The 14,690-nt window shown below is 38.9% G+C and overlaps 1 pseudogene; it reads left to right on the plus strand.

Moving 5' to 3' along the window:
- The window catches only part of LOC147817810 (uncharacterized), a 32,922-nt pseudogene that overhangs the window by 11,995 nt on the left and 6,237 nt on the right, over positions 1-14,690 (plus strand).

Below are 14,690 nucleotides of genomic sequence, written 5' to 3' on the forward strand. Positions count from 1 at the left end.
CTTAAATCAAATAGCACAAAGTCAGTAATCAGTTTCTTACAATCCACTTGGACGTGGTGGAAGATATACTTACTTTATTTGAATGAAAGTAAGTCCTGCATTCACAATTTGAAGTTATTCACAATAATAAAGTTTTTTTTTAAATAGTAAATTTCTTGAAACGGTTCGTATGATATCTTACGAAAGTTTATGCACAATTTTTTCGTGCATAATTTTACTAAAGTCTAGAGACATAAGATCTGTGTGCCTTCACCAACCCCTGCAGTGACAGCTTCAAGCAAAATTGCATATCCCTTTATTCTTAGTGGAAAATGCAACATTTTAAGACAGTTAAAATCAGTTTTGATAACATTTGTAGTTAGAAATATGCATATTTTTTTCGAAGTATTCGTTTAGTTAATGTATACGATTTTTAGTTTGTTAGTTATTACGAAGAATTTTGTTGAGTTTATATTGTTGCTATGAGCTATCATTTTACATGCGGAACAACAAGAACGCGTCCTTGAAAAAAAATAGAGTAAAACAAAAATAAATCAACAATACAATAGGTTGATGTAAAGGCTGTCATTCTAGTTATTTTTTCCTTCGATTCTGCAATATGAGCAATCAGTGCGCACGCACAAGCCTCCGCAGAGCAGGAGACGACCTCTCCGTGCTGCTCAGGTAATACCCCCAAAGTTCGATGGTCCAAGCTATGGCAGAAAGCTGTACTGTTATATTGATACTATATCAATATGTGGTAGGGTCATTTATAGGGAAGCTTTCCTGACGATTACTAATATATATCTGCAATTTACAAAAGACAACAGTGGTTGTAGTATATATTACATTGTGGTCACCTTCACATCCAGCTTGTGAGTGGTGTAGCGTTAACGCCATATTTAAGGATTTACTCTCGTTGAAATGGGGCACCAGTCCTCTAGGAGGTCAACAATGAATTACTTCATTGCCAAATTTATCAATCTCATATCGGAAGCCATGACTTCTCTATTCAATGGATCTCCAGTCTCTACGTCAAAAGAATACAACAGGACAACAGCTGGGTGTAAATAAAGGAGTTTATTTAACTAAACTACTATGTACAGAGTAAATGCAAGGTGTAATAATCATAAAGATGAAAATAATAATGAAATGAGCAGTGTGATGAGTTGGCAATGGTGGGAGAGAATATGTTATGGCTATACACTATGGCTATACAGCTAATGATACTACATCTACGAATTAGGTTTGATGATTAAATATTACTGTATTTCGACATCAACCCAGTCATGAGCAGAGTGTTAAGACCGGCCTACTGTGAGTTGCGCTGTAGCTGGAGACCCTCAGCTGGAACCCAGGTGGCTGTGGTTGCCGTGGTAACCCTGGAAACGCAGGATCTAGGTGGATTCTCCTGGAGGCCGTGTCCCGTTATCACGATGATGGATTCTGCCGGTGTCTCAGCGGTTCAGCTCTGGTGGAGTTTGCCAGGAGACTTTCTGTCTCGGGAACTCTTGATTTCTGCTCGGCTTCTCTGCAGGAGGTCGTGCAGATGTTATCTGCTGGTGTCTCTTGTGGGTTAATGTGAAATAAACTCTAATGCTCTTCACTTTGGCTGGATAACTTTAGAGGAGACTGGCGTTGACCAGATGACTCTAAAGTTGTCAAAATCTTCAAAAAGGAAAACTTGATGATGATTTAAAAGTTACAAAATTGCTCTGAGGCACTTCTGTTGCTTTGGTTCAGTTGGTCTCGACTTGGCTTATAAAAATAAAAGATCGTGCATGTAGACAAAAATCATGTTACTTGGAGCTTGTAGCAAAGAAAATTAAAGGATGTGAAAAGTGCAAAAATGACTAAGAGCCATGAGTTTGTGGATAGCAACTTAGAGCTAAGAGTTTCCATGGCTACAGAGCCGGGCTTTGAGCTGGGACTGAGCTTTTAGAAAAGTTCTCAGCATCTAGTTTCTGCATTGCTTTTCTTAGCCTTCATCTGGCTGTTTCTAGCTTCTTCTCATCTTCTCACATCTTCTTCCTTGTTAGCATCTCGCCGAGTTTCTACTCTCTTGAGTTTCTTTGAGTTTCTAACCTTCTAACCATCTCTGGGATTTTTTCTTTCTCCTAAAGTTTCTAACTTTTTCATGTGTGAATTGTTCACGACTGTTTTATCCCCTGGGGGCTGGCGCATGTTTTCTGGGCGTCACCCGTCTTCTCCTGTGTTTCCAATTGGAGAAGAAAGTAATTTTCCACTGAACTTTAGAATAATTTAAATCTAGAGTTTACTTATAAACTCGCACAGATATATATAAACCTACTTGCACTAATAATGGCAGAGAGGAGTAATAGGAGTGTTGATTTCATATTACATCCTTCAAACCTGGAATTAATCATGATACAAGTGGTTAACTGATCAAACAACAATATAAACATTTCCCAAAGCCAATAGTCTTTAAATGTGGATTACACAGCAGTTCTTTGACTGTAATAATAATAATCATATGAATATTCTGGATGTCATGTAGTGTGTTACCTTGTGTGAAGGGTGCTGACAGTATGGTCACATGAAGGACATTGTCTTAAAATCTACATGTTACATTTCAAACATATCTTTGGGATTAAACTATTGCATCGGAACATCTCACGAGTTACAGAACAGTTAGGTATTTAATTTTACATTCATCCTTTCATCTGTGTCTGTGAAGAGAGTTCTGCTGGTCACTACCCAGGATTGGAATGTGGGTTGTAGTTTATGACTCTTATCTAGAGAGGGACAGAGGAAGGGAGGTTGGTGTGTGTGTGTGTGTGTGTGTGTGTGTGTGTGTTCATGCATGGCACAGAGAGGCCAGGATTCACACCTTAGTGTTAATCAGTCCTTTCTGTTGTTACTTGTCCTATACAAGAAACAATCAAATATCATTAAACAAAGTCTTATTGTTACAAACTGGAGATTTTGCCTATATTCTCCAGTTGTCTGGTGTCCATTGGTTGATCCTCTGGAGCTGACCCTTTGACCTTTGGTCTGGTTCTGTGTTGTTCGGACCTGCTAAAAGCATGGACTGTTTGTGAGATAAGGGTCCTTGGTCTCTGTTTCCTATCAATTTGATAGATTGATGGTGGGAAGAGTCGCAAAGTGTCAATTGTGGGTCCGTAACTCTGCATGTCCTTACACGAGACCTCCTTAAGGGCTTGTGACTGATGCCAGGCCAGGTATGTACACTACAATGCGCTGTCATGATGTGTTGGCCTACATGAAATTATGTTGGCTTGTGTGGTAGGAGGGGGTGACTGTCATGTGTTTTGCACGCCAGCCTGAAGTGCAGTATACGGCATGTGATGATTTCTGTGAGGAGGATTTGCATTTTGCTTAAGAAATTAGCAGTTTTTTTGTTTTTTTTGTGATAACTCCCACTTTCTCCGTGATGTTTGATTGTTCCATTGCTACAGCTGGACTAGCGTCTTACATTTTTTTTCAGTGTTGGAACTCACTGAATAGATAACTGTGGACTATAGATACTGGACTGAATCCTGGGCTACTGAGTACTAGTAAACAACAAACCACTTCAGGGAGAGCAGAGCTGCTGTGTCAGTGCGCGCCGCCAACCCATCACAGCTATGTTTGTAGTTTTAAGAACCAAAAATCATCTCAAACTGCTCCTGAATCTTGGTAACATTCACCGGTAAATGCAAATGGTGACAGCTAGTCAGCAATGAGCCAAATTGATGGCCAAATTTGGACTAAAATTCCCTGGTGTTTCAAGGAAAAACAAACTTTAGCCGTTGGTCTCTAATATTACCATCGAATATTACCATCCTTAGGAAAGCTATGCAATCACATATTGGCTTCATGACATCCAATGATTTTGTAGTGATTCCTCTACACTGACTGCTTCTCGTTGTGTTGTTAAAAAGCAACATGGCCAACCTGTGCTGAGAGAATTGACTGTATAATTGTGACATCACAAACTCCCGGATGACCTGACAGCTGAATATGAGCTGTATGCAGCCAACAACTGCCTACAGCAACAAGGTAACAACATTGATTTTTGCTATTTTCAAAACTCATTTGAATGAATCTCTGCTTTGTTCTTCTGTTAATCATCTCACCACCCCTCAGATCCCATTAGCTTGAAGGCTCTTGAGGAGATCCTGACTGTCAGACTGGGAACAACTGCTCTGTGTAACATAAACGTTGTTTTAATAAAGTCAAAGCTGTGAGAAATCTTTTTCTGAGGAAACAGTTGGACTTATGCTCACTGCAGAAATCATACCTCTGTCGCAGTACAGGACGTAATATCATCTTTCCATAAAAAATATGCATAATTTTAAACTTTTGTTTCTCCAGTCTTTATTGAAAAACAATAAATATACAAACAGTGAATACAGCGTAATTGTATACAAAGAATCAAGAATAAGAATTTCAATAAAAATATACAATTATATTAATGACAGTAATAAAGAACAGTTGGGATAAATAAACTTCATTACTATAAAATTATGAAAAAAACATGTTATTCCTCTTTGAAGACTTCACTATACAGTTTGACAATTTTATTACTTTTATTAGTGTTTACAAGTTTAAAGTCACCTAAAACCCAGTGAAATTGGGGGATGACTTTTGTTCTGTATAATGTATGTGAAATTTACTGAATTTAATGTGACATTTATCATGAATTCAAAATGTGTAATAAAATGTCTACAGTCAATTTTAATATTATGATTACATGAAAATCAAATGCCATAGCAATCTTTCATTGGAGTCCAAAAAGTAACTGAATGTATACAATAGTACATAAAAGCGTGAAAGATTCTGGTTGTTCTTTGGAAAAATTACATTTGTTTTCAGTATCTAAAAATCTGGATAAATATAGATTTGTTGGATATCCAGTATATTATGTAAAATGATGACGTGTATTCTTTAATCTTATTGGTAATAGAGCATTTATGTGGTAGCTAATAGCCGTCTGTCGATCCGGACTTTGTTGTTGCATTTTGCCTTCATAATGCCAATATTTAACATCAGGATTTAACATGAAGAATTCCCGTTCGTAACTAAACAAAGAGATGTCTGACATTAGTCCATGTGATGGCTGTGTGTTGGGAAAACTACCTTTAACATGATTAACAAGTTAAGAGGTGTGATGGTGACATTTTAATGATTTCATGGGGGATTTGGTGATGTTAAAAATAACATCAGTTTACACTCGGCAATGTGCGACAAAGAGCGTGGACGTCAAGGACAGCCCATACTTTACTGTAACGGTTCCGGAAACAGCCGAACATGGCCGACAACTCCCGAGGGTGTATAAGGACGAAGTGTTAGGGATGCTGCTCTGACAGAGAGCACCCACCGCGGAAGGTAAGGAAGCAGATACCGCTGATACCGTCAACACCGACCTGCACCGAGGGAGAGGAACCGCGAGAGCAGCGGAGCAGATGATTCACCTGACGGAGTTTTTTCCCTCTTCACCTGGGGCGACTAGAGCAAGTGTTGGAGGAACTGGGAGACTCTTTCCTGAACTGTGCGTGTGTTTGAACCGCGCTACTCTTCTTGTCTGAAACGTCCAGGGAACCATAGACGATGGTGAGTACACATGTTCTTTCAGCCTAAACGCAGCGCTGTGTGGAGACTTGCAGTCAGAGGAACGTCCCTCAGACTGGACCCCAGTGCAGGACGGAACCGAACCTGCGACACTTAATGCACCTGACATGTAGCGAGCATGATTCACATTAATAACGCGCAGAAATAGATTGTTTGCGTGTCATAGGGAGTAATGCAGCTTGTCCCAATTTGTCTGCGGATAAAGAGTTCATCTGATAATTCCGCAGTTTGTTAGAAAATAAAAATATAAACTTTTATAGTTGAATTTTGTTAACAGAACCTTTCCTCTGATGGTGCTGAAGCATTTCTAAAAGTGCAGCCTGTGTGTTTTTGTCGGCTCTTTCATAAATTACAGGTGGATTTAAGGAGTTTGTCAGAATGAGTCACAGTCAGTTTTTTCATTCTGTGCCTTTGAAATGACCGAAGAGTCACTCATTTAGCAGAGTGCAACCTTTACTGTGCATCGACAGTGTTTGCATATTAAAGCGCTGGCCCGCGTCCGTTTATATGAGACGATATATATGGATCGAAGCTGTGCCAACCTTCTCATTTACTCCTTTAATTGTTTGCTCCTGATGAGACTCTGGATGTGCTGCTCTGACACATGCCACTCATTTCTAGAAGTCAAGAAGAATCACTTTCCTGCTTTGATTCTTTTATTCCAGCTGAAATGCTCTGTGAGCCTGTGTGAACATAGTGCCACTTGCTCTTATGCAAGACATTCATGCTATCAAAACAGAAGTTATTTGTCAATGGCATATTTTATTGTGTATAATAATCATTATAACTACAGTATATAGATAAATACATGACTTTTGTATAGGGAAACCTTTCGGGCTGCTCTCTTGAAAAACCAACTGTGTTTCAGTAGGAAGTTAAGCTGTAGACTCTAGATTCAGTCTCAGCTCCTGATGTCTGCGTTTGCATGCTGATTATTAGTCTGTTATATTGGTTGATGTAGTTCTCTGTACTTCATTCTTTCAGCATTTTTCTAAAGCCAGAACAGAGAGCTGCCCTATTCATGCTCTGAATTCAAACATCCAAATGCACTAAAACAAATACGGCAGAGGAAGAGGAAGGAGAGGAAGAGGAGTGGATCACTTTGTGTGACACAGTGGTAATTGGCTGTCAGTTCACCTGGATTTGACAGAGCCCTAATTAGGCTGGATGGAGAACAGGGAAGGGGTTGAGGCAGTGAAAGAGTGCAACAGATGGAGTGATGGTAGGGAGGCTGGAGGAAGCAGGATGCAGATAAAGGCAGGGGGAGTGTGTTCTGTTCTGCATGTGGGACGTTTACTTGGATAAGTGCATCAGCTCCTCACACTACAGGACCTAACTGATTTTGTTATCAGGTTGCATCACACACATAAACTTCACAAATCTTCTCTCTGATCTCAAACTCACACTAAGATCTGAAAACAATGGTGCGTCGCTCATTACGAGATATTAAGATCGAAGAGTAGTGCACCACTTCATGTGATCTCAGGGAGAACAGACAGTGGTGCAAGAACATGTTGTAACATCGCTAAAACTTTTCATTGAGAAAGAAGAAAAGCAGAAGACTGAAGAGTCTGTATGAGACAATGTTTCAACACAGGTCAATTGTTCTTCAGCCAGAACTGGAGCTGAGCTGAGTCAGATTTAACCTCTGAAGCCCAAGGGATGCTGGGGCGTGTGCCTCGCCTAGACAGACATACCCAAAATAGATCAAGAATAGTTCCACAACCGTCAGGTCCATTTGAAGAGCTTGGTCACTATGGATAGGTAAGACCTCAATTTATTCCATGTCATCAGTAACAGTGTGACTGTTACTATAGCTGAGTAAATTCTGATAAACCAAAGGAAAAATACTTTATTTTTTCCTTGCCTAGAATTTATTTTAAATTAGACAGTGGATAACACCATGGTAACTATGGTCCCACGCACTGGGATGCTACTGATTTCATTCAGCGACTTCATGACTACTACATGACTACATGTAACAACGTAGGTAGAAATACCACAAAGCACACAAATTCTACGAAGGTTTTAGTGGGGATGGGGACAGGAGGACTCTCCATTTGGACTCTTGGATAGCCAGGGTAACCAAATTATGCCAAAGGGTTTTTTTTCCACTTCATTTACCCTGTGCATCATCAGATTCTACCATTCTCAATCATTGCGTGTAAGAAACAACTAAATTGTATAATTTTGTCTCTATTTTGCCTCTGAATGTCTGAATGCTTCTTCCAGGACATCTAAATTGCTTTATTATGTTGATTCTACATCGTAGACATTGTAAAAGTGAAAAATAAACATAAAACTTACTATATACAAAGTTCAAAATAAACTAGAAGTTGAATCAGCTGTGCGAAACGTGTAAAATTACATGAACCATCGCATTGATAGGGGTCTTATTTTGAAACAGAAATATTGACATTATTGCCAAACAAATATTCTTTGGATTAAATACACTTTTGTTTTGGTAGAGTTAAAGCATCGTCTTTTAGAAGCATTAAAAAAAGAGACCACCACAGCGTTCTATAAACTTTTTACAGGCAATTATGTAGTGGAACGTTCTGTCAGGCTTAACGGGTTAATATCTGTCAGCAGTAGTATACTAGATAACGTTAACCTCAAGGGCTGTTCGATGTTCCTTGGCAACACTGTCATCTGCTCTGGGACTGACATAATCATAATTGTAATCATCCCAAACTTTAACTCAGGATGATTTCATAATGAATCTGTGAGCACGCTGGATCTGTGAACCCCTCACATTACCAGATAATCTGAGCTGAACATTGACACTGACCAAGGTCCAGGACCAAAATCCTTTAGTCTGAGCCCAGCTTTACTCTCACCTTGACCATCACAACTAAACCTAAACATTTCCCTAACCACGACCAAGGGGTGGAAAATATATGGAACATATTCAATGTATCACGGGTTGTTCCGGGTGGGATGTAGTAAATCAACATCATCACATCAATCCATCCATTATCTTTACCGTTTATCCTTATAGGGTTGCGGGGGGCCTGGAGCCAATCCCAGCTGTCATTGGGCAAAGGGCGGGATACACCCTGGACAGGTTGCCAGTCCATCACAGGGCGGACATATAGAGACAAACAATCAGTCATGCACACATGGGCAACTTAGAGTCGCTAATTAACCTATTGTGCTTGTTTTTTGGAGTGTGGGAGGAAGCCAGAGTCCCTGGAGAGAACATGCTCCACACAGAAAGGGATTCGAACCCAGAACCTTCTTGCTGTGAGGCGACAGTGCTAAGCACTGAACCACTGTGCCGCCCAGTATTGAGAACATACAGTATAAATGATCACATACTGTTATTGATTTATGCCACCGGCATGAAGTTCTCTTTGATGTTTTGTTCCTCTCACTCTCTCGCTCTCTCGCTCTCTCCCTCTCACAAACACACTATCCTGCCCATCCAGAAAACTCTGCATGTGTGACGTAGGTGAGGAGGTCTATGTGTTTGTGTCTTGAGTGGAGGGAAGTGACGAGAGAGCAGAAGAAATGAAGCGCCACTGCAAGTTTATCTGTGGTTAGAAACAGTAACTGAAGAATTGGTTCAGAAAATGAATGGCATCGGTCACATTGTCTGCCTTGCATGTGCATGGCAGCTGTGCCACTTCCACTGCAGCCCCCCACTCACACCAAAATAATAAAGAGATTTATTACAAATCTTTATTAGCAAAAATAAACATCAATTGTAGTTCTTTATTCCTATTCTCTTCGGTTAACCCTGTATATGGATGAATATGTCTTTCTTTCCTCCTTCTTATGTCATCAGGTGTCTCAAATATACACAAAAAATAACTGCAGGGACTTTAAAATATTTGTGTCTCTTTTCAAGAGAGCTAAACATTTAAACTTCAAGTGAAGCTTAACAATTTTCCTTTAACAACCAAACAGAGTAGGAGTAAGGATTCAGAAATAAAAACAATTGCAAGAACATTAAACTATGTCTCTTTTCAAGAAACTTAAACAGTTTTCCCTTAATAACCTGAGAGAGTAGGTCTATACACACACACCTCCTTACAAAAAGAATAAAGATTCATTTTCAGAGATTAATCAGCACATAGGCCTTTACATACAGCTCTGTCATAGATCTAAGACAGTTAACTGAAACTGGGGCAGTCTGTTGCATATCCACATGCGCATCATGTCAACGTAGGTTCTGACACAGCTACACACGTGTGCATGTGTAATCGTTCTAATAATAACAAACAGCAACACCACTCACACCATTTGTCTGTTTGACTTAAAATGTAAAACATACATGTTCAGCTCAATCTGCTCAAATATGCATAATTTGGAAAACAGTAAAGTGAATAGAAGATTAGAAAAAACAAATTTGGTATACAGCCTTGGGAGATGAATATACAGTTTTCTATTATAAATGAGCAAGATTGGTCATAAAATATGGCCGCCATCAACCAAAATATGTTCGCAAAAGGTGTGACTTGGACAATATTGGTCATATCTCATTAATCATTGGTCAGATCATCATGAAATGTGGGAGTAGGCCTACCAAAGCATTTTGATACTGACCTCTAGGTCTAGGTCAGGGGTCTGCAACCTTTACTCTTAAAAGAGCCATTTTTGGCCCCTCTCGCACAAAGAAAAATCATCTGAAGCCGCAAAACCTATACAACCCTTAAAATGAAGATAACGCAGCGTTAAGGTTTTCTGTATAGTTATACTATATATAAAATAACTATTGCATTTATGAAATTATAGGAACTACAAAAAAACTGTTGACATTTCATTGCTACAAAGGAAAACACCAAACTTATGAATAGGAGAAAAAAACACTGGCATATGTTTGCCTACTTTTAAATAAAACACAGAACTATTCAAGCCTATTTGAGTTCTTCTCTTATTTGTGAAGGATTAAAAAAATAAAAAGTAACCCACGTTGAAATAAATAAAACACATAGCTGCAGCCTAATAGTTTTAAGAAGAGTAAACATAAGAACAGGCCAGTTTTTTCCTCTGAGACTTTTCTTTTTTTGGATTTATCCATGGTTAGCTTACCGGGGGTCCCAAACTCAAGATTACCCACCTATCGGTGGCAGGAAGAGGCAGTAGGCTGTAAACGTTACTATGGAGACGTTGTAAGATGTGATGTATATTTTAGTCTACGAAATATTTTCAGTATCACCTCGATCTCCAAAATACGAGGTGTTCTCTTTAAAATTAAAAAAGAAAAAAAAAATAGCCGTTATTTATTTTCATATTATTGGTATCGTGATTCCAAGTGGTGTATAAATGCTTCACAATAAATTTGCACAGTCACATTCGGCCATATGGTGGAACTATTATTAATTAAGAGTAAAAATTGTACAAAATTTGAAAGGCTGCCCCTGCCACAACGAGGCTCCAATCATATTCAAATTTACCTCTCAGCTACAGGTTAATATTCTCTACAAGAAGCCTCTGTGATAATAGGGACTACCATTATTGATTTTGTGCTAATTAGCATAACCTTAAAACAGTCAAATGAATACAACTTTTAAAATTATGACTTTATCAATACCAAATTTGGTATACTGCCTCGGGGGACTGAGAGCCACATTTCTATTACAAATGAGCGAGATCGGTTGAAAAACATAGCCACCATGGACCGAAATATCTTTGTGAAGGTCGGAGCTTAGCTAATATTGGCCATAACTCATTAACAATTTGTCCGATCATTGTAAAACTGGTAAGTATCTGCAGGTTGTTATAGGGAGTAGAACTACCAAAGCATCGATTAGCTAAAATTTGGCTGCTTCCCTCATGTAAGCGCAAAACGGTTAGAACTCGCGAATTGCTACTTGTGGCTATAATTAATAACCTTAATTGTTGAGTTGAATTTTAAGACATTCACCAGACATTCCCATGTCTAGCTCATGTGATGCAAATTGAAGAATATTTTTGTTCAATGCAGAGGTTGACAGCTGAGGACACATTGTTTCTGAAGTTTTCAGTATTTTCAAACATTTATAACATTTTTATATATATATATATATATATATATAGAAATGTTGCCAATAAAAAGCATTTATTGCTGTAGTTTAGTACAGACAGACGAACGCATCAGTGATGCATCAGTTCGCCTGTAGAATGCTAAACCTTTATTGATCTTTTAAAGGAAAACATTTCTTATCATGAGGTGGGTTTTCATCCACCTGTTTTTATGAAATTTTCACATAAAAAATGGAGTGACACTGGAAATGAGAAAAGTCTTTAAATATTTCAAAAGGTGTGACAAAGTCCAATGGAAACAGACATCACGACTTACATGTGACATAAACATCCACTGATGAGAGGAAAAATAATGAGAACAGATTTGTGTCAAGTAATATGGAAAACTTTAACGTTCCTCAAATGAATAATAACAATAATTTATTTATTTATAGAGCATGAGGGGATGGGTGAATTAAGCTCCCTAGTGACATAAAGTTTTACCCATTTGAATCAAAAAATGAAAATCAATATGTGGAGCTGTGAACTACTTCCCTCATTATGTTTCCTGTCTTTCACTAAGGTGAATGTCTCTAAACAAACACACTCATCTGAAACAAGCTGCTTGTTTTGTGAATGTTGCCAGAAAGAGGCCATGTACATGCAGAATCAAAGTTCAGTTTCAGTTCAGATCTTGGTCCAGCTCTGATGCTCAAATGTTTAATTGTTGGGCGTTGGGCATTGTTGATCTTGGGACCACACCTTGGGCTTGAAGTTAAGATCATCTCTGGATGTTGTCACTCACTCCTCAGCAGAAACATCCCGTCTTTTTGTCATTTTCTCCTGTAGACATGAAAGAAAGCAGATGCTCACACTTTATTTTTATTTATCTGGTACCACAGTTGTTTTCAGAATGAGATCAGATTACAGCAGGTTGCGTTTCCTGCTGCAGCACCTTCAAAGAAAAGCACATTTCTTAATCATAAGTTTTGTAACAACAGAGACTGCTGCCTGCTATCATCCGATCTCAGCTGTCAGCTGCATATGTCCATATCAGAGCATGTCCACTGATAGTTATCCTTTAAGTTCATTGATAAAAAATGAATCATTTTGATTCCTTATTGTTTCGTCTTTGGTCTGTTTCAAATAGTTGTAAATTGGATGTTACTGGGTTTTTGAAAAATACAGTAAGCTAGGAATTACTTTCATATTGGACTTTTCAGCGCACTGTTCCCTGTCTGCAGTGACGTGGACAGTCAGCGCTGTATTTCTGTTTCATTTCAGTGATGATGTGGTTTTTTTGCTGGACTGACTGACTCATCTACAGATAAGTCATCCAAGCTGTTCACTGAGACTTTTGTTTGCTGCTCTGCCAAAGTGTTGCTGCCAGTGTAGTCGTTTCATCTCATGCAAGATCCTATCAACACTTCCCTACCTACACAGAAAAAGTATCTCTGCGACGGGTCCGTGTCTGTGCAGGTTCTGATAGAGTTCTGTTTGCATTACACAAGGTTTATGGTCACAACAATCTCTCATTATACTTCACCCAGAAATATAATGATTTGTTCATTAAAACAAATTCTAGATAAAGTGACAGTAGCCGTATTGTGTCCCAGATAGCAAAATATATCTGACCCATACTTTGGCCACATGCTTATTTTCTTCTGGCCCAGTGTACACTAGGTTCCATGTCCCAAACCTGTCCCATATACAGCATGATTGTTAGATGCTCCATCCACATCAGGACCAATTCTACCAGATGCAGAAGTATAAGGGCCAGACTCGGGCCAAGGACCCAGACAAATGTTGGGCCAGAAGTTTCATTTTGCTATCGACAAGAGTTAACCACCTCAGGAGACAGTTGTTGATGAGTTAATGAATGAAGTTTTGACGCTGAACTCAGTAAACAGATGTCAATACTAACAGTGCTTATGTGGCAATGTTACAAATAGCAAATACAAAGGTTTCTGAAAACTGAAATATTTAGGGCTGCGCCTAACAATTATTTGTTTATTGATTAATTTATTATGTTTTGTTACTTGATTAATATAACAATTTACCCAAAATAAATTTTAAAAACTTGTCATTTATATTTCAATGTTTTCGTTCTTTAATACCTTTTTGTTTTTCCTAATAAAATTGTCAATTTATAACAGTTTTACCAAGTACTTCACATATTTAGAATCAGCATAACCTCAGATAATAATAAGTGTCACTCAATAAAGATTTCAGTATTGTATAATAGAGGTTAATAACCCATAAAAACAAAAAACAAAAAAAAATCAGTGAATCAGGCAAGTGAAGGCAGTTCTCCAGTGTGATCATATAAAGCTCTGTGCTGTTCTAGAAAAGGCTGGGCATAAGGAGTTGTCATTCACACCACGAGAGTGCAATCTGTTGAAGGAGTTGATGGACATCTTGCAGCCGTTTGGAGAAACAACTGATTTGACACAGGGGGAGAAAGTTGTCACAATCAGTGCCGTTGTTCCATCTATCTTGTCCCTCAATTACCACCTTAAGAAGCTGAAGCCTCAAGTCCGTTTCCTGAGCAACCTGGTCAGAAGTCTCCAGGCATCCCTGAACAAAAGATTTCTTGGGATCTTCATCAACGTGAAAATGGCCAGGACACAAGATGGGATCACTGCCCCCTTTTCAGGCCCAGTCTACCTCAAAGCAGCTGGAGCCATGTGCTGGTCAATCGTGACATCAAGGCAGAGGTGGCACAACGAGTTAAAGGTAAATATTATTGACTTTAATGTAACTTTTTTTTCCTCATAATCTGATCTAATTGACTGCAACAATAATTACAGTTTACAGTCTTAACACTGTATCACAAACACCAATTGTAATAAGGGCTCTTTTGTTTCTGCTGTTGTTGTTACATGTTTTGTCAGAATTGATCCTGCAAGATGCTGCAGAGACTGAGCAACCTGTGCCTCTGGTTGATGAAGAAGAGCAAGAGGACCTTAGAGAAGGAGAAGGGCTGTTTGCTGCATACCATGAGAGGCAGAACAAGGATGCTGGGACCACTCCAGCACTACAGCTAAGTCACTACCTTGACACAGCCGAAGGACAGAACGCCCTTTTGTTCTGGACATTGAACATGAAGACTCTTCCTTCACTCTTCCGAGTGGCCATCAGAGTCTTGGCAGTGCCTGCCTCCAGTG

The sequence above is a fragment of the Seriola lalandi genome, unplaced genomic scaffold, assembly GCF_002814215.2.
Source record: "Seriola lalandi dorsalis isolate HSWRI2012SDOR001 ecotype SW California unplaced genomic scaffold, Sedor1 jcf7180002054885, whole genome shotgun sequence".
Lineage (NCBI taxonomy): Eukaryota > Metazoa > Chordata > Actinopteri > Carangiformes > Carangidae > Seriola > Seriola lalandi.